At 53.5% G+C, this 26,637-nt stretch overlaps 1 protein-coding gene across 1 annotated transcript in view; it reads left to right on the forward strand.

The window, feature by feature from the left end:
* LOC132394271 (contactin-associated protein-like 5) overlaps positions 1–26,637 on the forward strand; it is a 977,958-nt gene that overhangs the window by 498,165 nt on the left and 453,156 nt on the right. The gene's annotated exons all lie outside the window — the stretch shown is intronic.

Here is a 26,637-nt window from a genome sequence, read left to right on the forward strand (position 1 = left end):
TTTTTTTTAAATTTTAGGATCAAACCCACATCAACTACTTCTCGTGGCAGCTCATTCTACACTCTCATCACCCTTAATGTGAAGAAGTTCCCTTCATGTTCCCCCCATTTTTTTTATTCATGTTCTCTTTAAATCATGAACTCTAAATCTAACTGATGATCCATGATGTATAACTATATGACTCTAATGAGTATTAGATATTATAAGCTGTTTTTTTCTCTCTGGGGTGTAGGAGGCTGAGGGCTAACAATTATGGGGTCATAGAGAGAGTACATAGGCTCTTATTCTCAGGGTAAAACTAGAGGGTATACATCTAAGAGGAGGGGGCGATATTTAAAGGAGAAACAAAGAGGAAATTGTTTCACAGAGAGAGTGGTGGTTATATGGAACAAAGCAGCCATTGGGGTGTGAAGATAGGTGCAATTACAACATTAAGAATGCATCTGGACAGGATCTATTGTACTATAAATTGTATAAAATCTATTATGTTATTAATTACAATAGGAAATATATAAAATCAATATAAATAATTAGCGCAAAAGGAGAGCACTACTGGGATAGTGTTTATTGTCCATTCAAAAGTATGATGGCGGAGAAGAACCTGTACCTAAAACACTAAGTGTGTTAAAATGAGTGAATTGGGCCAAAGGGTCTGTTTCTGTGCTACAAGGCTATATGACTCAATAATTTTAACCTTAAGGTTGCCATGGGGGTGGTGGGGGGGGGGGGTAGTGCGGTGGTGTGAATAAGCTCCCATTACCTATTTAATGCTCTCAATAGTGTGCAGCTGGAATAGCATCTGGCAACCAGGTTCAGCACGTGACCTCATGTGGCTTAAAGCCCATTTCTATTGACGGGGGGGGGGGGGGAGCGGGCAAAAGCTGGCACATTAAAATCAGTCACGATGGACAGATGGAGCTCATCAGCTGTAGTTGACAACTCATCTAGGAGGAGGAAGGTTCTGAGCTCACACCTCTGCTATCTTGTGGCTGTACCCATTCACTGGGAAGGTTTCTGGAGTAAACCCCAAGGAAAAATCTGGAGCTGGAGTCTCTAAGTCAGTCCTAAGAAAGTCTAGGCACACTGTTAGTGCCAAACTGTATTGGTCTCTGCCATTCATCAGCTGCATGGAGAGGGAGAGCCTGCTCCATGGGCAAAGTACCATACTGTCCTGGCTTGTGTATTTTCAGATGGTGCTATGACAGTGAGGGCACAACATGCTTGGTCAATATCAACCAATGGAAAACTTAGAATATCCTCCTTTGGTAATATTCCAACCAATGTTCTAGCAAGTCTGTAACTATGTACTTGGTGGAAAACAAGGTGTGAAAAATCATTGTGTTTGCATTGTTATCTGCATGCAGACATAATTAAATTCACACTCTTGAGTTTTTCATCAATATATTCCCTAGAAAAAAAGTTCATCTTCTATTAATGGTTAGTTTAATATTACAAATGCTACAACAAATCGTCAATTATCATTAGCAATAACACGAATAATGTATTGCTGCTGAGCTGATAGCGGCTCATGATGTGAAATATAGACATTTTTTGAATATTTCCTTATCAAGAACTTCATTTGCTACTTCCTAAATACAAAGTAACATAATACATTTATATTACATACATCTTTTATCATCAATTATAATTTTGCCCAGATTGGAAAGGAAGCTGCAATGCCTTAAGGTAGCTTCAGGCATTTTGCTTTTGAAAACCTCTCTGCATTTATTATGTCCCAATCCATTTTCACAATGAAGGTGACATCTGAGGAAACACATTTAAAATGTCCTGTCTTATGAAGGAAATTGAATAGATGTTCTCTGAAGCAATGTATATCATAATTTATTATATTTATACTTCCTTTCTCTCATCCTTCATTATATATACGTACCCATGATGTGGGTATGATTAAGATCATAAGACATAGGATCAGAATTAGGCTATTTGGCCCATCAAGCATGCTCTGCCATTCCATCATGGCTGATTTATTATCCCTCTCAACCCCATTCTCCTGCCTTTTCCTGATAACTTTTGATGCCCTTACTAATCAAGAAGCTATCAACCTCTGCTTTAAATATGCTCAATGACTTGGCCTCTGCAGCTGTCTGTAGCAATGAATTCTGCAGATTCACCACCCTCTGGCAAAATAAATTCCTCCTCATCTCTGTGCCAAAGGGACATGCTTCTATACTGAGGCTTTGCCCTCTGGTCTTAGATTCCCCAATTACAGGAAACATTCTGTCCACATCCACTCAGTCTAAGCTTTTCAATATTTAATAGGTTTCAATGAGATTCCCCCTCATTCTTCTAAACTCCAGTGACTATAGGACCAGAGCCATCAATTTCTCCTCCTATGTTAACCTTTTCATTCCTGTGAATGCTAATTTATGGACAGAATTTAGTTCACAAGCTTAAGAGGCAATGGAGTAAATGGGTTAATGAAATCAAGTCAGTCCCAAGCTCACAGCAACTGTTGGGACTCTGTTTGATGTAGCCATCACTTTGTTGTTATTCCTGGACATTGTCCTATCATCTTTAATCTTGTCCAGTTGGTTGTCCAGTTGGTTGTCCAGTTTGTTGTCCAGATGTTGGTACCCCTGCAGGTTGAAGTTCTTATCATAATAAAACATATCTTTTCAAAAATAAACCATGCAATGCCTTTTCTTTCTTACATTAATAGACAATGCATTAGGTAGTGCTCTTTAAACCAAGAGAACTGTTACCACTCATGTTGTTCCCTAAGGTGATACATTACTACAATAATTGAAGGAATTCAATTTTACTTTAAAATTACTTTATATTTAAATAAATGTACTTTACTTTGAACTTTCCTCACCCACCCCAGTTGTACTCCCTGTCAAGTAGCGGAAGAACCCTACACTGTGGCGACTAGGACAAGTTTCAGTGCGTCTCTCAGCATGCATGCCTCCAGCCTGGAATGTGCTATTTGGCAACATTCCACTCTTTTACATTATGGTACCAAATCTTCTCACTCCTTCAACCTATCAGCATGAACTTCCAATAATTTCTCCCCATCCCCTTCTTTGTTTTTTCATCCCCAATTCTGGTTTTCCTCCTACCCTGTATATCTGCTTACAACCTCCCTTTGGTGCCCTTCTTCTTTCCCTTTTTCCCATGGTTCACTCTCTTCTCCTGTTGGATTCCTCCTTCTTCAGCCACCTTTCCACCTATCACCTCCCAGCTTCTCATTTCATCCTCCTTCCCCCACCCCCCCAGACGCTTCCCCATTCACCTTGTTTCATCTTATTACCATTTAGCTTGTACTCGTTCCTCTCATCCACCTCTTATTCTGGCTTCTTCCCCCTTCTTTTCCACACCTGATGAAGGGTCTCAGCCAGAACATCAGCTCTTTATTCCTCCCTATTGATGCTGCTTGACCTGCTGAATTGTTTTATACGAGGGATGATTGATAAGTTCGTGGCCTAATGCAGAAGGAGTCAATTTTAGAAAACCTAGCACATTTATTTTTCAACATAGTCCCCTCCTACATTTACACACTTAGTCCAGTGGTCGTGGTGCATACGGATCTTGGACCTCCAGAAAGTGTCCACAGCATGGGTGATTGATAAGTTTGTGGCCTAGGGTAGAAGGAGGTGTGCTATACAGCTCTTGTTACATGCTCATGCAGGTCAACTCTTCGAGTGATTATGCAGAAAGTTTGAAGTTAAAAACTCATCTCCTTCTACCTTAGGCCACAAACTTATCAATCACCCCTCTTATGCGTGTTATTCTGGACTTACAGCATCTGCAGAATCTCTGATGTTTCTTATTGCTTTAGTTCTCATAGTTTAGAGTAATGGTAGGTAATTGCTAACTACTTGTGAGTTGATTTTTGCTAAATTTGCTAAATGTGCAGAATCAAAGCATTGAATTTCTACAGTTTCAGCATATTTGTTCAACAAATAAATAACGGTTAAAATGGTGAATTAATATTATGCAAATGCTATTTTCACTTTACAGTTTCTAGATCATGTTCAATTGCTTTTGTACTTTTGAAGTACTTTTGGACTTTTTCAATTACTTTTGAAGTGATAAATGCAGGCTCACTTGTAATATTTAAGAAAAACTTGGACAGGTCAGTGGGACTAGGCAGAAGAATGGTTTGGCACAGCCAAGAAGGGACAAAAGGCCTGTTTCTGTGGTGTAATATTCTATGGTTCTGTATACAAGTGTAGGGTGTGGCACTTCATTAGCTAAACAGAAGTGGAAATGGGGAATAATTCAACAGATAGTCATTAGAAATCTCTCAAGAGTAAGTTGGTATTGCCAGTGAATGTAGTGTTCACTTATTGATTTGCTAGAAAATGCAATGTCCTATTGATTAATTTGTCAGAATCTGCAACATTTAAATGTTTAAGTTACTGACTTAAATTATTAAAACACATTCCAGCTAAACTATTGCATTACCACAATGAATCAAACAAAAAATTCCAAGGTTGTTACAAATTTCAGAGTTGAGAAGATGGGATAAGATTTGCCTGGAGTGATATCATCAGTCAATTCTACATTCTGAATAATTTTCTCTCCTACTTAACTCAGTGGAAAATAACATCATGAAAGAACAATTGCCAAATGTTTTCCATTAGCTCCCAAAGTCAATTTTACCCCTGATGTCACTACACTAGTCAAAGTTGTGTTGTCATGTTGTAATGCAGCTGAATAAAGTGGCCCAGTTCTATATAGCGCATTAGATGAGTTCCTTATAAAAGGCCATTTTACTTCCTTGTCCTCTAAGATTATCAAGACTTAACTTTAATGAATATGATAAACAATAACAGTTGTAATGTTCCAACTGGGATGCAAAATATTAAACTATTTTCATATATATAAAATGATAAGACATAGGAACAGAATTAGGCCATTCAGCCCATTGAGTCTGTTCTGCCATTTCATCATGGCTGATCCCAGATCCCATTTGATCCCATACACCTCTCACCATATCCCTTGATGCCCAACCAATCTGGAATCTATCAACTTTCACTTTGAATATTCCCACAGTCTTGGCCTCCACCGTAGTCTGTGGAAGGGCATTCCATAGATTCGCTACTCTTGGGCTAAAAAAAATCCTCCCTATCTCAAACAGAGGTGGCCTACAGGGAAGAAGTCATCTCTCTGACACAGTGGTGTCAAGAAAGCAACCTCACTCTCAATGTTGCAAAAACAAAGGAGCTGGTTGTGAATAACAGGAGTAATGGAGATGGGCAGCAATGGATTTGGGGATGAGAGGGTAAACAGCTTTAAGTTCCTCGGCATCCACATCACCGAGGACCTCACGTGGTGTGTACACACCGGCTGTGTGGTGAAAAAGGTACAACAGTGCCTCTTTCACCTCAGACGGTTGAGGAAGCTTGGTATGGGCCTCAAATCCTAAGAGCCTTCTGAAGGGGCACAATTGAGAGCTTCCTGACTGGCTGCATCACTGCCTGGTATGGAAATTGTACTTCCTTCAATCGCAGGACTCTGTAGAAAGTGGGGCAGACAGCCCAGTGCACCTGTAGTTGTGAACTTATCATTATTCAGGACATTTAAACTGACAGATGCATAAGAATCACTGGGGACTCGGGTCACTCCAACCACATGGGGTTCCATGATGGTTCCAGCTGCTACCATCCAGGAAACAGTACCGCAGCATAAAAGCCAAGACCAACGGGCTCAGGGACAGCTTCTTCCACCAGGTCATCAGACTGATTAACTCACGCTGATTTGAGTGTACTCTGCATTACATTGATTGTTCTATTTATTATAAATTACTATGATTGAACTATGATTTAGACGGAGATGTAATGTAAAGACTTTTACTCCTCATGCATGTGAAGGATGTAAGAAATGAAGTCAATTCAATTCTATACTTACTTCTAAAAGTTTTCCCCTCAATTTTCAAGCAGTCCCTTTTAGTTCTGGATACACCCACCATAGGAAAAATCCTTTCCACATCCTATTTAGTCATTTCAACATTAAGTAGGTTTCAATGAGATCCCCTGGCATTCTTCTAAATTCCAGTGAGAACAGGTCCAAAGCTGCCAAATGCTCCTCATATGTTAACCCCATCCTTCCTGGAATAATCCTCATGCGCCTCCTGTGGACCCTCTCCAATGACAACACATCCTTTCTGAGATATGCGGCCCAAAACTGTTGACAATATTGCAGGTGTGGCCAGACTAGTGTCTTAAAAAGCTTCAGCACTATCTGCTTGTTTTTATATTCTATTCCCCATAAAATAAATTAAAACATTGCATTTGCCCTCTTTACCACAGGTTCACCCTGTGAATTAACCTCCTGACAGTCTTCCACGAGGACTCCCAAGTCCCTTTGCACCTCTGATGTTTGAAATTTCCACATAGTCTGCACTATAGTTCTCTTTGCCAAAATGCATCGTCATGCATTTCCCAACACTGTATTCCATCTGCCATTTTTTGCACATTCTTCCAATCTTGCTGCAATCACATTGCTTAGTCAGAACTACCTACCCTTTCTACATATCATCTGCAAATTTTGTCACAAAGCCATTGTAAGAGAAATGTTATTTCCATGCCAGTCTTGAACCTAGTTGCCAGAAGGAAACACGGACTGTTAAGACGAGCCCGGTTGCGAGACAAAGGTGAGGAAGTGAAGGTGTGCAGGATCAGCCCAAAACAAGAAATGCTTTGGAGAGTCAGCTGGGCATCCCCACGAAATGTCTCATGTTGTGCAGGACACTCTCCCATGTGGTCTCTAGATGCCTGGGTACGACGAGCACATTGGATAGTGGTGCAGTCAGAACCCCTCCACTTCCCTGTGCCCATTGTAATGGGATCAGGACCAGTCCCTCCAGCAGGCACAGCACCATTCCCCAAGGCACAGGAGCACCATGCCAAGATGAGAACAGATCCCACACCCTCCACAGTTCCCAGATGTTCCCTCAGAGCTGTCAGCCGGGATTTGTCTGCAATCCTGCAGGCAGTGTGCCCGGCGGAGAAAGTGTGTTGCCAGTGTGTCATCACGGAGGGTGGTCACAGTACAGTTATCAACACAGGGTCCCGAGGCGGAGAAGGTGCGATGCCAGTGTGTGTGATCACGGAGGGTGTTCACAGTACAGTTATCTACACCGGGTCCCGAGATGGAGAAGGTGCGATGCCAGTGTGTGTGATCACGGAGGGTGGTCACAGTACAGGTATCTACACCGGGTCACGGGGCGGAGAAGGTGCAATGACAGTGAGTGTCATCACGGAGAGTGGTCACATTACAGGTATCTACACCGGGTCCCGAGGCGGAGAGGGTGCGATGACAGTGTGTGTGATCGCGGAGGGTGATCACAGTACAGGTATCTACACCGGGTCCCGAGGCGAAGAAGGTGTGTTGCCAGTGTGTGTGATCACGGAGGGTGGTCACAGTACAGGAATATACACCGGGTCCCGAGACGGAGAAGGTGCGTTGCCAGTGTGTGTCATCGCGGAGGGTGGTCACAGTACAGGTATCTACACCGGCTCCCGAGGCGGAGAAGGTGCGATGCCAGTGTGCGTCATCACAGAGGGTGGTCACAGTACAGGAATCTACACCGGGTCCCGAGACGGAGAAGGTGCGATGCCAGTGTGTGTCATCACGGAGGGTGGTCACAGTACAGGAATCTACACCGGGTCCCGAGACGGAGAAGGTGCGTTGCCAGTGTGTGTCATCGCGGAGGGTGGTCACAGTACAGGTATCTACACCGGGTCCCGAGGCGGAGAAGGTGCGATGCCAGTGTGCGTCATCACGGAGGGTGGTCACAGTACAGGTATCTACACCGGGTCCCGAGGCGGAGAGGGTGCGATGCCAGTGTGTGTGATCACGGAGGGAGGTCACAGTACAGGTATCTACACCGGCTCCCGAGGCGGAGAAGGTGCGATGCCTGCGTGTGTGATCACGGAGGGTGATCACAGTACAGGTATCTACACCGGGTCCCGAGGCGGAGAAGGTGTGTTGCCAGTGTGTGTCATCACGGAGTGTGCTCACAGTACAGGTATCTACACCGGGTCCCGAGGCGGAGAAGGTGTGTTGCCAGTGTGTGTCATCACAGAGTGTGGTCACAGTACAGGTATCTACACCGGGTCCCGAGGCGGAGAAGGTGCGATGCCAGTGTGTGTGATCACGGAGGGTGATCACAGTACAGGTATCTACACCGGGTCCCGAGGCGGAGAAGGTGCGTTGCCAGTGTGTGTCATCACGGAGTGTGGTCACAGTACAGGTATCTACACCGGGTCCCGAGGCGGAGAAGGTGCGATGCCAGTGTGCGTCATCACGGAGGGTGGTCACAGTACAGGTATCTACACCGGGTCCCGAGGCGGAGAGGGTGCGATGCCAGTGTGTGTGATCACGGAGGGAGGTCACAGTACAGGTATCTACACCGGCTCCCGAGGCGGAGAAGGTGCGATGCCTGCGTGTGTGATCACGGAGGGTGATCACAGTACAGGTATCTAGACCGGGTCCCGAGGCGGAGAAGGTGTGTTGCCAGTGTGTGTCATCACGGAGTGTGCTCACAGTACAGGTATCTACACCGGGTCCCGAGGCGGAGAAGGTGTGTTGCCAGTGTGTGTCATCACAGAGTGTGGTCACAGTACAGGTATCTACACCGGGTCCCGAGCCGGAGAAGGTGCGTTGCCAGTGTGTGTCATCACGGAGGGTGGTCACAGCAAAGGTATCTACACCGGGTCCCGAGGCGGAGAAGGTGCGATGCCTACGTGTGTGATCACGGAGGGTGATCACAGTACAGGTATCTACACCGGGTCCCGAGGCGGAGAAGGTGCGTTGCCAGTGTGTGTCATCACGGAGTGAGGTCACAGTACAGGTATCTACACCGGGTCCCGAGGCGGAGAAGTTGCGTTGCCAGTGTGTGTCATCACGGAGGGTGGTCACAGTACAGGTATCTACACCGGGTCCCGAGGCGGAGAAGGTGCGATGCCAGTGTGTGATCACGGAGGGTGATGACAGTACAGGTATCTACACCGGGTCACGAGGCGGAGAAGGTGTGTTGCCAGTGTGTGTCGTCACGGAGTGTGGTCACAGTACAGGTATCTACAACCGGGTACCGAGGCGGAGAAGGTGTGTTGCCAGTGTGTGTCATCACGGAGTGTGGTCACAGTACAGGTATCTACACCGGGTCCCGAGGCGGAGAAGTTGTGTTGCCAGTGTGTGTCATCACGGAGGGTGGTCACAGTACAGGTATCTACACCGGGTCCCGAGGCGGAGAGGGTGCGATGACAGTGTGTGTGATCGCGGAGGGTGATCACAGTACAGGTATCTACACCGGGTCCCGAGGCGAAGAAGGTGTGTTGCCAGTGTGTGTGATCACGGAGGGTGGTCACAGTACAGGAATCTACACCGGGTCCCGAGGCGGAGAAGGTGCGATGCCAGTGTGCGTCATCACAGAGGGTGGTCACAGTACAGATATCTACACCGGGTCCCGAGGCGGAGAAGGTGCGATGCCAGTGTGCGTCATCACGGAGGGTGGTCACAGTACAGGAATCTACACCGGGACCCGAGGCGGAGAGGGTGCGATGCCAGTGTGTGTGATCACGGAGGGAGGTCACAGTACAGGTATCTACACCGGCTCCCGAGGCGGAGAAGGTGCGATGCCTGCGTGTGTGATCACGGAGGGTGATCACAGTACAGGTATCTACACCGGGTCCCGAGGCGGAGCAGGTGTGTTGCCAGTGTGTGTCATCACGGAGTGTGCTCACAGTACAGGTATCTACACCGGGTCCCGAGGCGGAGAAGGTGTGTTGCCAGTGTGTGTCATCACAGAGTGTGGTCACAGTACAGGTATCTACACCGGGTCCCGAGCCGGAGAAGGTGCGTTGCCAGTGTGTGTCATCACGGAGGGTGGTCACAGCAAAGGTATCTACACCGGGTCCCGAGGCGGAGAAGGTGCGATGCCTACGTGTGTGATCACGGAGGGTGGTCACATTACAGGTATCTACACCGGGTCACGAGGCGGAGAAGGTGTGTTGCCAGTGTGTGTCGTCACGGAGTGTGGTCACAGTACAGGTATCTACAACCGGGTACCGAGGCGGAGAAGGTGTGTTGCCAGTGTGTGTCATCACGGAGTGTGGTCACAGTACAGGTATCTACACCGGGTCCCGAGGCGGAGAAGTTGTGTTGCCAGTGTGTGTCATCACGGAGGGTGGTCACAGTACAGGTATCTACACCAGGTCCCGAGCCGGAGAAGGTGCGATGCCAGTGTGTGTGATCGCGGAGGGTGATCACAGTACTGGTATCTACACCGGGTCCCGAGGCGGAGAGGGTGCGATGCCAGTGTGTGTGATCACGGAGGGTGATCACAGTACAGGTATCTACATCGGGTCCCGATACGGAGAAAGTGCGATGCCAGAGTGAGTGATCAGGGAGTGTGGTCACAGTACAGGTATCTACACCGGGTCACGGGGCGGAGAAGGTGCAATGCCAGTGTGTGTGATCACGGAGGGTGATCACAGTACAGGTATCTACACCGGGTCCCGAGGCGGAGAGGGTGCGATGCCAGTGTGTGTCATCACAGAGGGTGGTCACAGTACAGGAATCTACACCGGGTCCCGAGGCGGAGGAGGTGCGATGCCAGTGTGTGTCATCACGGAGGGTGGTCACTGTACAGTTATCAACACAGGGTCCCGAGGTGGAGAAGGTGCAATGCCAGTGTGTGTCATCAGGGATAATTGTCACAGTACAGGTGTTACACCGGGTCCCGAGGCGAAGAAGGTGTGTTGCCAGTGTGTGTGATCACGGAGTGTGGTCACAGTACAGGTATCTACACCGGGTCCCGAGACAGAGAAGGTGCATTGCCTGTGTGTCATCAGGGAGGGTGCACACAGTACTGTTATCTACACCGGGTCCCGAGGCGGAGAAGGTGCGATGCCCGCGTGTGTGATAGCGGAGGGTAATCATAGTACTGGTATCTACACCGGGTCCCGAGGCGGAGAAGGTGCGATGCCAGTGTGTGTGATCACGGAGGGTGGTCATAGTACAGGTATCCACACCGGGTCCCGAGGTGGAGAAGGTGTGTTGCCAGTGTGTGTCATCACGGAGGGTGGTCACAGTACAGGTATCTACACCGGGTCCCGAGGCGGAGAGGGTGTGATGCCAGTGTGTGTGATCACGGAGTGTGGTCACAGTACAGGAATCTACACCGGGTCCTGAGGCGGAGAAGGTGCGATACCACAGTGTGTCATCATGGAGGGTGGTCACTGTACAGGTATCTACACCGGGTCCCGAGGAGGATAGGGTGCGATGCCAGTGTGTGTGATCACGGAGGGTGGTCACTGTGCAGGAATCTACACCGGGTCCCGAGGCGGAGAGGGTGCGATGACAGTGTGTGTCATCAGGGAGGGTGGTCACTGTACAGGTATCTACACCAGGTCCCGAGGCGGAGAAGGTGTGTTGCCAGTGTGTGTCATCACGGAGAGTGGTCACTGTACAGGTATCTACACCGGGTCCCGAGGCGGAGAGGTTGCGATGCCAGTGTGTGTGATCACGGAAGGTGGTCACAATACAGGTATCTACACCGGGTCCCGAGGCGGAGAAGGTGCGATGCCAGTGTGTGTGATCACGGAGTGTGGTCACAGTACAGGTATCTACACCGGGTCCCGAGACGAGGAAGGTGTGTTGCCAGTGTGTCATCACAGAGGGTGGTCACAGTACAGGTATCTGCACTGGGTCCCGAGGCGGAGAAGGTGCGATGCCAGTGTGTGTGATCGCGGAGGGTGATCACAGTACAGTTATCTACACTGGGTCCCGAGGCAGAGAAGTTGTGTTGCCCGTGTGTGTGATCACGGAGGGTGATCACAGTACAGGTATCTACACCGGGTCCCGAGGCGGAGAGGGTGCGATGCCATTGTGTGTGATCACGGAGGGTGATCACAGTACAGGTATCTACATCGGGTCCCGATACGGAGAAAGTGCGATGCCAGAGTGAGTGATCAGGGAGAGTGGTCACTGTACAGGTATCTACACCGGGTCACGGGGCGGAGAAGGTGCAATGCCAGTGTGTGTGATCACGGAGGGTGATCAAAGTACAGGTATCTACACCGGGTCCCGAGGCGGAGAGGGTGCGATGCCAGTGTGTGTCATCACAGAGGGTGGTCACAGTACAGGAATCTACACCGGGTCCCGAGGCGGAGAAGGTGCGATGCCAGTGTGTGTCATCACGGAGGGTGGTCACTGTACAGTTATCAACACAGGGTCCCGAGGTGGAGAAGGTGCAATGCCAGTGTGTGTCATCAGGGATAATTGTCACAGTACAGGTGTTACACCGGGTCCCGAGGCGGAGAAGGTGTGTTGCCAGTGTGTGTGATCACGGAGGGTGGTCACAGTACAGGTATCTACACCGGGTCCTGAGGCGGAGAAGGTGCGATACCACAGTCTGTCATCATGGAGGGTGGTCACTGTACAGGTATCTACACCGGGTCCCGAGGAGGATAGGGTGCGATGCCAGTGTGTGTGATCACGGAGGGTGGTCACTGTGCAGGAAACTACACCGGGTCCCGAGGCGGAGAGGGTGCGATGACAGTGTGTGTCATCAGGGAGGGTGGTCACTGTACAGGTATCTACACCAGGTCCCGAGGCGGAGAAGGTGTGTTGCCAGTGTGTGTCATCACGGAGAGTGGTCACTGTACAGGTATGTACACCGGGTCCCGAGGCGGAGAGGTTGCGATGCCAGTGTGTGTGATCACGGAAGGTGGTCACAATACAGGTATCTACACCGGGTCTCGAGGCGGAGAAGGTGCGATGCCAGTGTGTGTCATCACGGAGTGTGGTCACAGTACAGGTATCTACACCGGGTCCCGAGACGAGGAAGGTGTGTTGCCAGTGTGTCATCACAGAGGGTGGTCACAGTACAGGTATCTGCACTGGGTCCCGAGGCGGAGAAGGTGCGATGCCAGTGTGTGTGATCGCGGAGGGTGATCACAGTACAGGTATCTACACCGGGTCCCGAGGCAGAGAAGTTGTGTTGCCCGTGTGTGTGATCACGGAGGGTGATCACAGTACAGGTATCTACACCGGGTCCCGAGGCGGAGAAGGTGCGATGCCAGTGTGTGTGATCGCGGAGGGTGATCACAGTACAGGTATCTACACCGGGTCCCGAGGCGGAGAAGGTGTGTTGCCAGTGTGTGTGATCACGGAGGGTGGTCACAGTACAGGTATCTCCACCGGGTCCCGAGGCGGAGAAGGTGTGTTGCCAGTGTGTGTCATCACGGAGGGTGGTCACAGTACAGGTATCTACACCGGGTCCCGAGGCGGAGAAGGTGCGATGCCAGTGTGTGTGATCGCGGAGGGTGATCACAGTACAGGTATCTACACCGGGTCCCGAGGCGGAGAAGGTGCGTTGCCAGTGTGTGTGATCACGGAGGGTGGTCACAGAACAGGTATCTACACCGGGTCCCGAGATGGAGAAGGTGCGATGCCAGTGTGTGTCATCAGGGAGTGTGGTCACAGTACAGGTATCTACACCGGGTCCCGAGGCGGGGAAGGTGCGATGCCAGTGTGTGTCATCAGGGAGTGTGGTCACAGTACAGGTATCTACACCAGGTCCCGAGGTGGAGAGAGTGCGATGCCAGTGTGTGTGATCACGGAGGGTGGTCACAGTACAGGTATCTACACCGGGTCCCAAGTCGGAGAGAGTGCAATGCCAGTGTGTGTGATCACGGAGGGTGATCACAGTACAGGCATCTACACCGGGTCTCAAGGCGGAGAGGGTGCGATGACAGTGTGTGTCATCACAGAGGGTGGTCACAGTACAGGAATCTACACCGGGTCCCGAGCCGGAGAAGGTGTGTTGCCAGTGTGTGTGATCACGGAGGGTGTTCACTGTACAGGTATCTACACCGGGACCCGTGGCGGAGAAGGTGCGATGCCTGCGTGTGTGATAGCGGAGGGTGATCATAGTACAGGTATCTACACCGGGTCCCGAGGCGGAGAAGATGCGATGCCTGTGTGTGTGATAGCGGAGGGTGATCATAGTACAGGTATCTACTCCGGGTCCCGAGGCGGAGATGGTGCGATACCACAGTGTGTCATCATGGAGGGTGTTCACTGTACAGGTATCTACACGGGGTCCCGAGGCGGAGAAGGTGCGATGCCAGTGTGTGTGATCAGGGAGGGTGCTCACAGTACAGGTATCTACACCGGGTCCCGAGGCGGAGACGGTGCGATGCCAGTGTGTGTGATCACGGAGGGTGATCATAGTACAGGTATCTACTCCGGGTCCCGAGGCGGAGAAGTTGTGTTGCCAGTGTGTGTCATCACGGAGGGTGGTCACAGTACAGGTATCTACACCAGGTCCCGAGTCGGAGAGGGTGCGATGCCAGAGTGTGTGATCATGGAGGGTGGTCACAGTACAGGTATCTACACCGGGTCCCGAGGCGGAGAGGGTGCGATGCCAGTGTGTGTGATCGTGGAGGGTGGTCACAGTACAGGTATCTACACCGGGTCCCGAGGCGGAGAGGGTGCGATGCCAGTGTGTGTGATCGCGGAGGGTGGTCACAGTACAGGTATCTACACCGGGTCCCGAGGCGGAGAGGGTGCGATGCCAGTGTGTGTGATCGCCGAGGGTGGTCATAGTACAGGTATCTACACCGGGTCCCGAGGCGGAGAAGGTGCGATGCCTGCGTGTGTGATAGCGGAGAGTGATCATAGTACAGGTATCTACACCGGGTCCCGAGGCGGAGAAGGTGCGATGCCAGTGTGTGTGATCACGGAGTGTGGTCACAGTACAGGTATCTACACCGGGTCCCGAGGCGGAGAAGGTGCGATGCCAGTGTGTGTCATCACAGAGTGTGTTCACAGTACAGGTAACTACACCGGGTCCTGAGGCGGAGAGGGTGCGATGCCAGTGTGTGTGATCACGGAGGGTGGTCACAGTACAGGTATCTACACCGGGTCTCGAGGCGGAGAGGGTGCGATGCCAGTGTGTGTGATCACGGAGGGTGGTCACAGTACAGTTATCTACACCGGGTCCTGAGGCGGAGAAGGTGCGATGCCAGTGTGTGTGATCACGGAGGGTAGTCACAGTACAGGTATCTACACCGGGTCCCGAGGCGGAGAAGGTGCGATGCCAGTGTGTGTGATCACGGAGGGTGGTCACAGTACAGGTATCTACACCGGGTCCTGAGGCGGAGAAGGTGCGATGCCAGTGTGTGTCATCAGGGAGGATTGTCACAGTACAGGTATCTACACCGGGTCCCAAGTCGGAGAGAGTGCAATGCCAGTGTGTGTGATCACGGAGGGTGATCACAGTACAGGTATCTACACCGGGTCCCAAGGCGGAGAGGGTGCGATGACAGTGTGTGTCATCACAGAGGGTAGTCACAGTACAGGAATCTACAGCGGGTCCCGAGCCGGAGAAGGTGTGTTGCCAGTGTGTGTGATCACGGAGGGTGTTCACTGTACAGGTATCTACACCGGGACCCGTGGCGGAGAAGGTGCGATGCCAGTGTGTGTGATCACGGAGGATTGTCACAGTACAGGTATCTACACCGGGTCCTGAGGCGGAGATGGTGCGATGCCAGTGTGTGTGATCACGGAGGGTGGTCACAGTACAGGTATCTACACCGGGTCCTGAGGCGGAGAAGGTGCGATGCCAGTGTGTGTGATCACGGAGGGTGGTCACAGTACAGGTATCTGCACCAGGTCCCGAGGCGGAGAGGGTGCGATACCACAGTGTGTCATCACGGAGGGTGTTCACTGTACAGGTATCTACACCGGGTCCCGAGGCGGGGACGGTGCGATGCCAGTGTGTGTGATCACGGAGGGTGATCATAGTACAGGTATCTACTCCGGGTCCCGAGGCGGAGAATTTGTGTTGCCAGTGTGTGTCATCACGGAGGGTGGTCACAGTACAGGTATCTACACCGGGTCCCGAGGCGGATAGGGTGCGATGCCAGAGTGTGTGATCATGGAGGGTGGTCACAGTACAGGTATCTACACCGGGTCCCGAGGCGGAGAGGGTGCGATGCCAGTGTGTGTGATCATGGAGGGTGGTCACATTACAGGTATCTACACCGGGTCCTGAGGCGGAGAGGGTGCGATGCCAGTGTGTGTGATCACGGAGGGTGGTCACAGTACAGGTATCTACACCGGGTCCTGAGGCGGAGAGGGTGCGATGCCAGTGTGTGTGATCACGGAGGGTGGTCACAGTACAGGTATCTGCACCGGATCCCGAGGCGGAGAGGGTGCGATGCCAGAGTGAGTGATCACGGATGGTGGTCACAGTACAGGAATCTACACCGGGTCCCGAGCCGGAGAAGGTGCGTTGCCAGTGTGTGTGATCACGGAGGGAGTTCACTGTACAGGTATCTACACCGGGACCCGTGGCGGAGAAGGTGCGATGCCTGCGTGTGTGATAGCGGAGGGTGATCATAGTACAGGTATCTACACCGGGTCCCGAGGCGGAGAAAGTGCGATGCCTGCGTGTGTGATAGCGGAGGGTGATCATAGTACAGGTATCTACTCCGGGTCCCGAGGCGGAGATGGTGCGATACCACACTGTGTCATCCCGGAGGGTGGTCACAGTACAGGTATCTACACCGGGTCCCGAGGCGGAGAAGTTGTGTTGCCAGTGTGTGTCATTAGGGAGGGTGGTCTCTGTACAGGTATCTGCACTGGGTCCCGAGGCGGAGAAGGTGCGATGCCAGTGTGTGTCATTAGGGAGGGTGGTCACTGTACAGGTATCTGCACCGGGTCCCGAGGCGCAGAAGGTGCGATGCCAGTGTGTGTGATCGCGGAGGGTGATCACAGTACAGGTATCTACACCGGGTCCCGAGGCAGAGAAGTAGTGTTGCCAGTGTGTGTCTTTGTGGAGGGTGGTCACTGTACAGGTATCTGCACTGGGTCCCGAGGCGGAGAAGGTGCGATGCCAGTATGTGTGATCACGGAGGGTGGTCACAGTACAGGTATCTACACCGGGTCCCGAGGCGGAGAAGGTGCGATGCCAGTGTGTGTGATCACGGAGGGAGGTCACAGTACAGGTATCTACACCGGGTCCCGAGGCGGAGACGGTGCGATGCCAGTGTGTGTGATCACGGAGGGTGATCATAGTACAGGTATCTACACCAGGTCCCGAGGCGGAGAGGGTGCGATGCCAGAGTGTGTGATCATGGAGGGTGGTCACAGTACAGGTATCTACACCGGGTCCCGAGGCGGAGAGGGTGCGATGCCAGTTTGTGTGATCACGGAGTGTGTTCACAGTACAGGTATCTACACCGGGTCCCGAGGCGGAGAGGGTGCGATGCCAGTGTGTGTGATCACGGAGGGTGGTCACAGTACAGGTATCTGCACTGGGTCCCGAGGCGGAGAGGGTGCGATACCACAGTGTGTCATCACGGAGGGTGGTCACAGTACAGGTATCTACACCGGGTCCCGAGGCGGAGAAGGTGCGATGCCAGTGTGTGATCACGGAGGGTGATGACAGTACAGGTATCTACACCGGGTCACGAGGCGGAGAAGGTGTGTTGCCAGTGTGTGTCGTCACGGAGTGTGGTCACAGTACAGGTATCTACAACCGGGTACCGAGGCGGAGAAGGTGTGTTGCCAGTGTGTGTCATCACGGAGTGTGGTCACAGTACAGGTATCTACACCGGGTCCCGAGGCGGAGAAGTTGTGTTGCCAGTGTGTGTCATCACGGAGGGTGGTCACAGTACAGGTATCTACACCGGGTCCCGAGGCGGAGAGGGTGCGATGACAGTGTGTGTGATCGCGGAGGGTGATCACAGTACAGGTATCTACACCGGGTCCCGAGGCGAAGAAGGTGTGTTGCCAGTGTGTGTGATCACGGAGGGTGGTCACAGTACAGGAATCTACACCGGGTCCCGAGACGGAGAAGGTGCGTTGCCAGTGTGTGTCATCGCGGAGGGTGGTCACAGTACAGGTATCTACACCGGCTCCCGAGGCGGAGAAGGTGCGATGCCAGTGTGCGTCATCACTGAGGGTGGTCACAGTACAGATATCTACACCGGGTCCCGAGGCGGAGAGGGTGCGATGCCAGTGTGTGTGATCACGGAGGGAGGTCACAGTACAGGTATCTACACCGGCTCCCGAGGCGGAGAAGGTGCGATGCCTGCGTGTGTGATCACGGAGGGTGATCACAGTACAGGTATCTACACCGGGTCCCGAGGCGGAGAAGGTGTGTTGCCAGTGTGTGTCATCACAGAGTGTGGTCACAGTACAGGTATCTACACCGGGTCCCGAGCCGGAGAAGGTGCGTTGCCAGTGTGTGTCATCACGGAGGGTGGTCACAGCAAAGGTATCTACACCGGGTCCCGAGGCGGAGAAGGTGCGATGCCTACGTGTGTGATCACGGAGGGTGGTAACAGTACAGGTATCTACACCGGGTCCCGAGGCGGAGAGGGTGCGATGCCAGTGTGTGTGATCACGGAGGGTGGTCACAGTACAGGTATCTGCACTGGGTCCCGAGGCGGAGAGGGTGCGATACCACAGTGTGTCATCACGGAGGGTGGTCACAGTACAGGTATCTACACCGGGTCCCGAGGCGGAGAAGGTGCGATGCCAGTGTGTGATCACGGAGGGTGATGACAGTACAGGTATCTACACCGGGTCACGAGGCGGAGAAGGTGTGTTGCCAGTGTGTGTCGTCACGGAGTGTGGTCACAGTACAGGTATCTACAACCGGGTACCGAGGCGGAGAAGGTGTGTTGCCAGTGTGTGTCATCACGGAGTGTGGTCACAGTACAGGTATCTACACCGGGTCCCGAGGCGGAGAAGTTGTGTTGCCAGTGTGTGTCATCACGGAGGGTGGTCACAGTACAGGTATCTACACCGGGTCCCGAGGCGGAGAGGGTGCGATGACAGTGTGTGTGATCGCGGAGGGTGATCACAGTACAGGTATCTACACCGGGTCCCGAGGCGAAGAAGGTGTGTTGCCAGTGTGTGTGATCACGGAGGGTGGTCACAGTACAGGAATCTACACCGGGTCCCGAGACGGAGAAGGTGCGTTGCCAGTGTGTGTCATCGCGGAGGGTGGTCACAGTACAGGTATCTACACCGGCTCCCGAGGCGGAGAAGGTGCGATGCCAGTGTGCGTCATCACAGAGGGTGGTCACAGTACAGATATCTACACCGGGTCCCGAGGCGGAGAGGGTGCGATGCCAGTGTGTGTGATCACGGAGGGAGGTCACAGTACAGGTATCTACACCGGCTCCCGAGGCGGAGAAGGTGCGATGCCTGCGTGTGTGATCACGGAGGGTGATCACAGTACAGGTATCTACACCGGGTCCCGAGGCGGAGAAGGTGTGTTGCCAGTGTGTGTCATCACAGAGTGTGGTCACAGTACAGGTATCTACACCGGGTCCCGAGCCGGAGAAGGTGCGTTGCCAGTGTGTGTCATCACGGAGGGTGGTCACAGCAAAGGTATCTACACCGGGTCCCGAGGCGGAGAAGGTGCGATGCCTACGTGTGTGATCACGGAGGGTGGTAACAGTACAGGTATCTACACCGGGTCCCGAGGCGGAGAGGGTGCGATGCCAGTGTGTGTGATCACGGAGGGTGATCACAGTACAGGTATCTACACCGGGTCCCGAGGCGGAGAAGGTGCGTTGCCAGTGTGTGTCATCACGGAGTGTGGTCACAGTACAGGTATCTACAACCGGGTACCGAGGCGGAGAAGGTGTGTTGCCAGTGTGTGTCATCATGGAGTGTGGTCACAGTACAGGTATCTACACCGGGTCCCGAGGCGGAGAAGTTGTGTTGCCAGTGTGTGTCATCACGGAGGGTGGTCACAGTACAGGTATCTACACCAGGTCCCGAGCCGGAGAAGGTGCGATGCCAGTGTGTGTGATCGCGGAGGGTGATCACAGTACTGGTATCTACACCGGGTCACGAGGCGGAGAGGGTGCGATGCCAGTGTGTGTGATCACGGAGGGTGATCACAGTACAGGTATCTACATCGGGTCCCGATACGGAGAAAGTGCGATGCCAGAGTGAGTGATCAGGGAGTGTGGTCACAGTACAGGTATCTACACCGGGTCACGGGGCGGAGAAGGTGCAATGCCAGTGTGTGTGATCACGGAGGGTGATCACAGTACAGGTATCTACACCGGGTCCCGAGGCGGAGAGGGTGCGATGCCAGTGTGTGTCATCACAGAGGGTGGTCACAGTACAGGAATCTACACCGGGTCCCGAGGCGGAGGAGGTGCGATGCCAGTGTGTGTCATCACGGAGGGTGGTCACTGTACAGTTATCAACACAGGGTCCCGAGGTGGAGAAGGTGCAATGCCAGTGTGTGTCATCAGGGATAATTGTCACAGTACAGGTGTTACACCGGGTCCCGAGGCGAAGAAGGTGTGTTGCCAGTGTGTGTGATCACGGAGTGTGGTCACAGTACAGGTATCTACACCGGGTCCCGAGACAGAGAAGGTGCATTGCCTGTGTGTCATCAGGGAGGGTGCACACAGTACTGTTATCTACACCGGGTCCCGAGGCAGAGAAGGTGCGATGCCCGCGTGTGTGATAGCGGAGGGTAATCATAGTACTGGTATCTACACCGGGTCCCGAGGCGGAGAAGGTGCGATGCCAGTGTGTGTCATCACGGAGGGTGGTCATAGTACAGGTATCCACACCGGGTCCCGAGGTGGAGAAGGTGTGTTGCCAGTGTGTGTCATCACGGAGGGTGGTCACAGTACAGGTATCTACACCGGGTCCCGAGGCGGAGAGGGTGTGATGCCAGTGTGTGTGATCACGGAGTGTGGTCACAGTACAGGTATCTACACCGGGTCCTGAGGCGGAGAAGGTGAGATACCACAGTGTGTCATCATGGAGGGTGGTCACTGTGCAGGAATCTACACCGGGTCCCGAGGCGGAGAGGGTGCGATGACAGTGTGTGTCATCAGGGAGGGTGGTCACTGTACAGGTATCTACACCAGGTCCCGAGGCGGAGAAGGTGTGTTGCCAGTGTGTGTCATCACGGAGAGTGGTCACTGTACAGGTATCTACACCGGGTCCCGAGGCGGAGAGGTTGCGATGCCAGTGTGTGTGATCACGGAAGGTGGTCACAATACAGGTATCTACACCGGGTCCCGAGGCGGAGAAGGTGCGATGCCAGTGTGTGTGATCACGGAGTGTGGTCACAGTACAGGTATCTACACCGGGTCCCGAGACGAGGAAGGTGTGTTGCCAGTGTGTCATCACAGAGGGAGGTCACAGTACAGGTATCTGCACTGGGTCCCGAGGCGGAGAAGGTGCGATGCCAGTGTGTGTGATCGCGGAGGGTGATCACAGTACAGGTATCTACACTGGGTCCAGAGGCAGAGAAGTTGTGTTGCCCGTGTGTGTGATCACGGAGGGTGATCACAGTACAGGTATCTACACCGGGTCCCGAGGCGGAGAGGGTGCGATGCCATTGTGTGTGATCACGGAGGGTGATCACAGTACAGGTATCTACATCGGGTCCCGATACGGAGAAAGTGCGATGCCAGAGTGAGTGATCAGGGAGAGTGGTCACAGTACAGGTATCTACACCGGGTCACGGGGCGGAGAAGGTGCAATGCCAGTGTGTGTGATCACGGAGGGTGATCAAAGTACAGGTATCTACACCGGGTCCCGAGGCGGAGAGGGTGCGATGCCAGTGTGTGTCATCACAGAGGGTGGTCACAGTACAGGAATCTACACCGGGTCCCGAGGCGGAGAAGGTGCGATGCCAGTGTGTGTCATCACGGAGGGTGGTCACTGTACAGTTATCAACACAGGGTCCCGAGGTGGAGAAGGTGCAATGCCAGTGTGTGTCATCAGGGATAATTGTCACAGTACAGGTGTTACACCGGGTCCCGAGGCGGAGAAGGTGTGTTGCCAGTGTGTGTGATCACGGAGTGTGGTCACAGTACAGGTATCTACACCGGGTCCCGAGACAGAGAAGGTGCATTGCCTGTGTGTCATCAGGGAGGGTGCTCACAGTACAGTTATCTACACCGGGTCCCGAGGCAGAGAAGGTGCGATGCCAGTGTGTGTGATCACGGAGGGTGATCATAGTACAGGTATCTACTCCGGGTCCCGAGGCGGAGAAGTTGTGTTGCCAGTGTGTGTCATCACGGAGGGTGGTCACAGTACAGGTATCTACACCAGGTCCCGAGTCGGAGAGGGTGCGATGCCAGAGTGTGTGATCATGGAGGGTGGTCACAGTACAGGTATCTACACCGGGTCCCAAGTCGGAGAAGGTGCGATGACAGTGTGTGTCATCACAGAGGGTGGTCACAGTACAGGAATCTACACCGGGTCCCGAGCCGGAGAAGGTGTGTTGCCAGTGTGTGTGATCACGGAGGGTGTTCACTGTACAGGTATCTACACCGGGACCCGTGGCGGAGAAGGTGCGATGCCTGCGTGTGTGATAGCGGAGGGTGATCATAGTACAGGTATCTACACCGGGTCCCGAGACGGAGAAGTTGTGTTGCCAGTGTGTGTCATCACGGAGGGTGGTCACAGTACAGGTATCTACACCGGGTCCCGAGGCGGAGACGGTGCGATGCCAGTGTGTGTGATCACGGAGGGTGATCATAGTACAGGTATCTACACCAGGTCCCGAGGCGGAGAGGGTGCGATGCCAGAGTGTGTGATCATGGAGGGTGGTCACAGTACAGGTATCTACACCGGGTCCCGAGGCGGAGAGGGTGCGATGCCAGTGTGTGTGATCACGGAGTGTGGTCACAGTACAGGTATCTATACCGGGTCCTGAGGCGGAGAGTGTGCGATGCCAGTGTGTGTCATCACGGAGTGTGTTCACAGTACAGGTATCTACACCGGGTCCCGAGGCGGAGAGGGTGCGATGCAAGTGTGTGTGATCACGGAGGGTGGTCACATTACAGGTATCTACAACGGGTCCCGAGGCGGAGAGGGTGCGGTGCCAGTGTGTGTGATCACGGAGGGTGGTCACAGTACAGGTATCTACACCGGGTCCCGAGGCGGAGAAGGTGCGATGCCAGTGTGTGTGATCACGGAGGGTGGTCACAGTACAGGTATCTACACCGGGACCTGAGGCGGAGAAGGTGCGATGCCAGTGTGTGTATTCACGGAGGGTGGTCACAGTACAGGTATCTGCACTGGGTCCCGAGGCGGAGAGGGTGCGATACCACAGTGTGTCATCACGGAGGGTGTTCACTGTACAGGTATCTACACCGGGTCCCGAGGCGGAGACGGTGCGATGCCAGTGTGTGTGATCACGGAGGGTGATCATAGTACAGGTATCTACTCCGGGTCCCGAGGCGGAGAAGTTGTGTTGCCAGTGTGTGTCATCACGGAGGGTGGTCACAGTACAGGTATCTACACCGGGTCCCGAGGCGGAGAGGGTGCGATGCCAGTGTGTGTGATCAGGGAGGGTGCTCACAGTACAATATCTACACCGGGTCCCGAGGCGGAGACGGTGCGATGCCAGTGTGTGTGATCACGGAGGGTGATCATAGTACAGGTATCTACACCGGGTCCCGAGACGGAGAAGTTGTGTTGCCAGTGTGTGTCATCACGGAGGGTGGTCACAGTACAGGTATCTACACCGGGTCCCGAAGCGGAGACGGTGCGATGCCAGTGTGTGTGATCACGGAGGGTGATCATAGTACAGGTATCTACACCAGGTCCCGAGGCGGAGAGGGTGCGATGCCAGAGTGTGTGATCATGGAGGGTGGTCACAGTACAGGTATCTACACCGGGTCCCGAGGCGGAGAGGGTGCGATGCCAGTGTGTGTGATCACGGAGTGTGGTCACAGTACAGGTATATACACCGGGTCCTGAGGAGGAGAGTGTGCGATGCCAGTGTGTGTCATCACGGAGGGTGGTCACATTACAGGTATCTACACCGGGTCCCGAGGCGGAGAGGGTGCGATGCCAGTGTGTGTGATCACGGAGGGTGGTCACAGTACAGGTATCAACACCGGGTCCCGAGGCGGAGACGGTGCGATGCCAGTGTGTGTGATCACGGAGGGTGATCATAGTACAGGTATCTACACCAGGTCCCGAGGCGGAGAGGGTGCGATGCCAGAGTGTGTGATCATGGAGGGTGGTCACAGTACAGGTATCTACACCGGATCCCGAGGCGGAGAGGGTGCGATGCCAGAGTGAGTGATCACGGAGGGTGGTCACAGTACAGGTATCTACACCGGGACCCGTGGCGGAGAAGGTGCGATGCCTGCGTGTGTGATAGCGGAGGGTGATCATAGTACAGGTATCTACACAGGGTCCCGAGGCGGAGAAGGTGCGATGCCTGCGTCTGTGATAGCGGAGGGTGATCATAGTACAGGTATCTACTCTGGGTCCCGAGGCGGAGATGGTGCGATACCACAGCGTGTCATCACGGAATGTGTTCACAGTACAGGTATCTACACCGGGTCCCGAGGCGGAGACGGTGTGATGCCAGTGTGTGTGATCACGGAGGGTGATCATAGTACAGGTATCTACTCCGGGTCCCGAGGCGGAGAAGTTGTGTTGCCAGTGTGTGTCATCACGGAGGGTGTTCACAGTACAGGTATCTACACCGGGTCCCGAGGTGGACAGGATGCGATGCCAGTGTGTGTGATCACGGAGGGTGGTCACATTACAGGTATCTACACCGGGTCCCGAGGCGGAGAGGGTGCGATGCCAGTGTGTGTGATCACGGAGTTTGGTCACAGTACAGGTATCTACACCGGGTCCCGAGTCGGAGAGGGTGCGATGCCAGAGTGTGTGATCACGGAGGGTGGTCACAGTACAGGTATCTACACCGGGTCCCGAGGCGGAGAAGGTGCGATGCCAGTGTGTGTGATCACGGAGGGTGGTCACATTACAGGTATCTACACCGGGTCCTGAGGTGGAGAGGGTGCAATGCCAGTGTGTGTGATCACGGAGGGTGGTCACAGTACAGGTATCTACACCGGGTCCCGAGGCGGAGAAGGTGCGATGCCAGTGTGTGTGATCACGGAGGGTGGTCACAGTACAGGTATCTACACCGGGTCCTGAGGCGGAGAAGGTGCGATGCCAGTGTGTGTATTCACGGAGGGTGGTCACAGTACAGGTATCTGCACTGGGTCCCGAGGCGGAGAGGGTGCGATACCACAGTGTGTCATCACGGAGGGTGTTCACTGTACAGGTATCTACACCGTGTCCCGAGGCGGAGACGGTGCGATGCTAGTGTGTGTGATCACGGAGGGTGATCATAGTACAGGTATCAACTCCGGGTCCCGAGGCGGAGAAGTTGTGTTGCCAGTGTGTGTCATCACGAAGGGTGGTCACAGTACAGGTATCTACACCGGGTCCCCAGGCGGAGACGGTGCGATGCCAGTGTGTGTGATCACGGAGGGTGATCAGAGTACAGGTATCTACACCAGGTCCCGAGGCGGAGAGGGTGCGATGCCAGAGTGTGTGATCATGGAGGGTGGTCACAGTACAGGTATCTACACCGGGTCCCGAGGCGGAGAGGGTGCGATGCCAGTGTGTGTGATCACGGAGTGTGGTCACAGTACAGGTATCTATACCGGGTCCTGAGGCGGAGAGTGTGCGATGCCAGTGTGTGTCATCACGGAGTGTGTTCACAGTACAGGTATCTACACCGGGTCCCGAGGCGGAGAGGGTGCGATGCAAGTGTGTGTGATCACGGAGGGTGGTCACATTACAGGTATCTACACCGGGTCCCGAGGCGGAGAGGGTGCGATGCCAGTGTGTGTGATCACGGAGGGTGGTCACAGTACAGGTATCTACACCGGGTCCCGAGGCGGAGAAGGTGCGATGCCAGTGTGTGTGATCACGGAGGGTGGTCACAGTACAGGTATCTACACCGGGTCCTGAGGCGGAGAAGGTGCGATGCCAGTGTGTGTATTCACAGAGGGTGGTCACAGTACAGGTATCTGCACTGGGTCCCGAGGCGGAGAGGGTGCGATACCACAGTGTGTCATCACGGAGGGTGTTCACTGTACAGGTATCTACACCGGGTCCCGAGGCGGAGACGGTGCGATGCCAGTGTGTGTGATCACGGTGGGTGATCATAGTACAGGTATCTACTCCAGGTCCCGAGGCGGAGAAGTTGTGTTGCCAGTGTGTGTCATCACGGAGGGTGGTCACAGTACAGGTATCTACACCGGGTCCCGAGGCGGAGAGGGTGCGATGCCAGAGTGTGTGATCATGGAGGGTGGTCACAGTACAGGTATCTACACCGGGTCCCGAGGCGGAGAGGGTGCGATGCCAGTGTGTGTGATCACGGAGGGTGGTCACATTACAGGTATCTACACCGGGTCCTGAGGCGGAGAGGGTGCGATGCCAGTGTGTGTGATCACGGAGGGTGGTCACAGTACAGGTATCTACACCGGGTCCCGAGGCGGAGACTGTGCGATGCCAGTGTGTGTGATCACGGAGGGTGATCATAGTACAGGTATCTACTCCGGGTCCCGAGGCGGAGAAGTTGTGTTGGCAGTGTGTGTCATCACGGAGGGTGGTCACAGTACAGGTATCTACACTGGGTCCCGAGGCGGAGAGGGTGCGATGCCAGAGTGTGTGATCATGGAGGGTGGTCACAGTACAGGTATCTACACCGGGTCCCGAGGCGGAGAGGGTGCGATGCCAGTGTGTGTGATCACGGAGGGTGGTCACATTACAGGTATCTGCACCGGATCCCGAGGCGGAGAGGGTGCGATGCCAGAGTGAGTGATCACGGAG

The sequence above is a fragment of the Hypanus sabinus genome, chromosome 5 (assembly GCF_030144855.1).
Source record: "Hypanus sabinus isolate sHypSab1 chromosome 5, sHypSab1.hap1, whole genome shotgun sequence".
Lineage (NCBI taxonomy): Eukaryota > Metazoa > Chordata > Chondrichthyes > Myliobatiformes > Dasyatidae > Hypanus > Hypanus sabinus.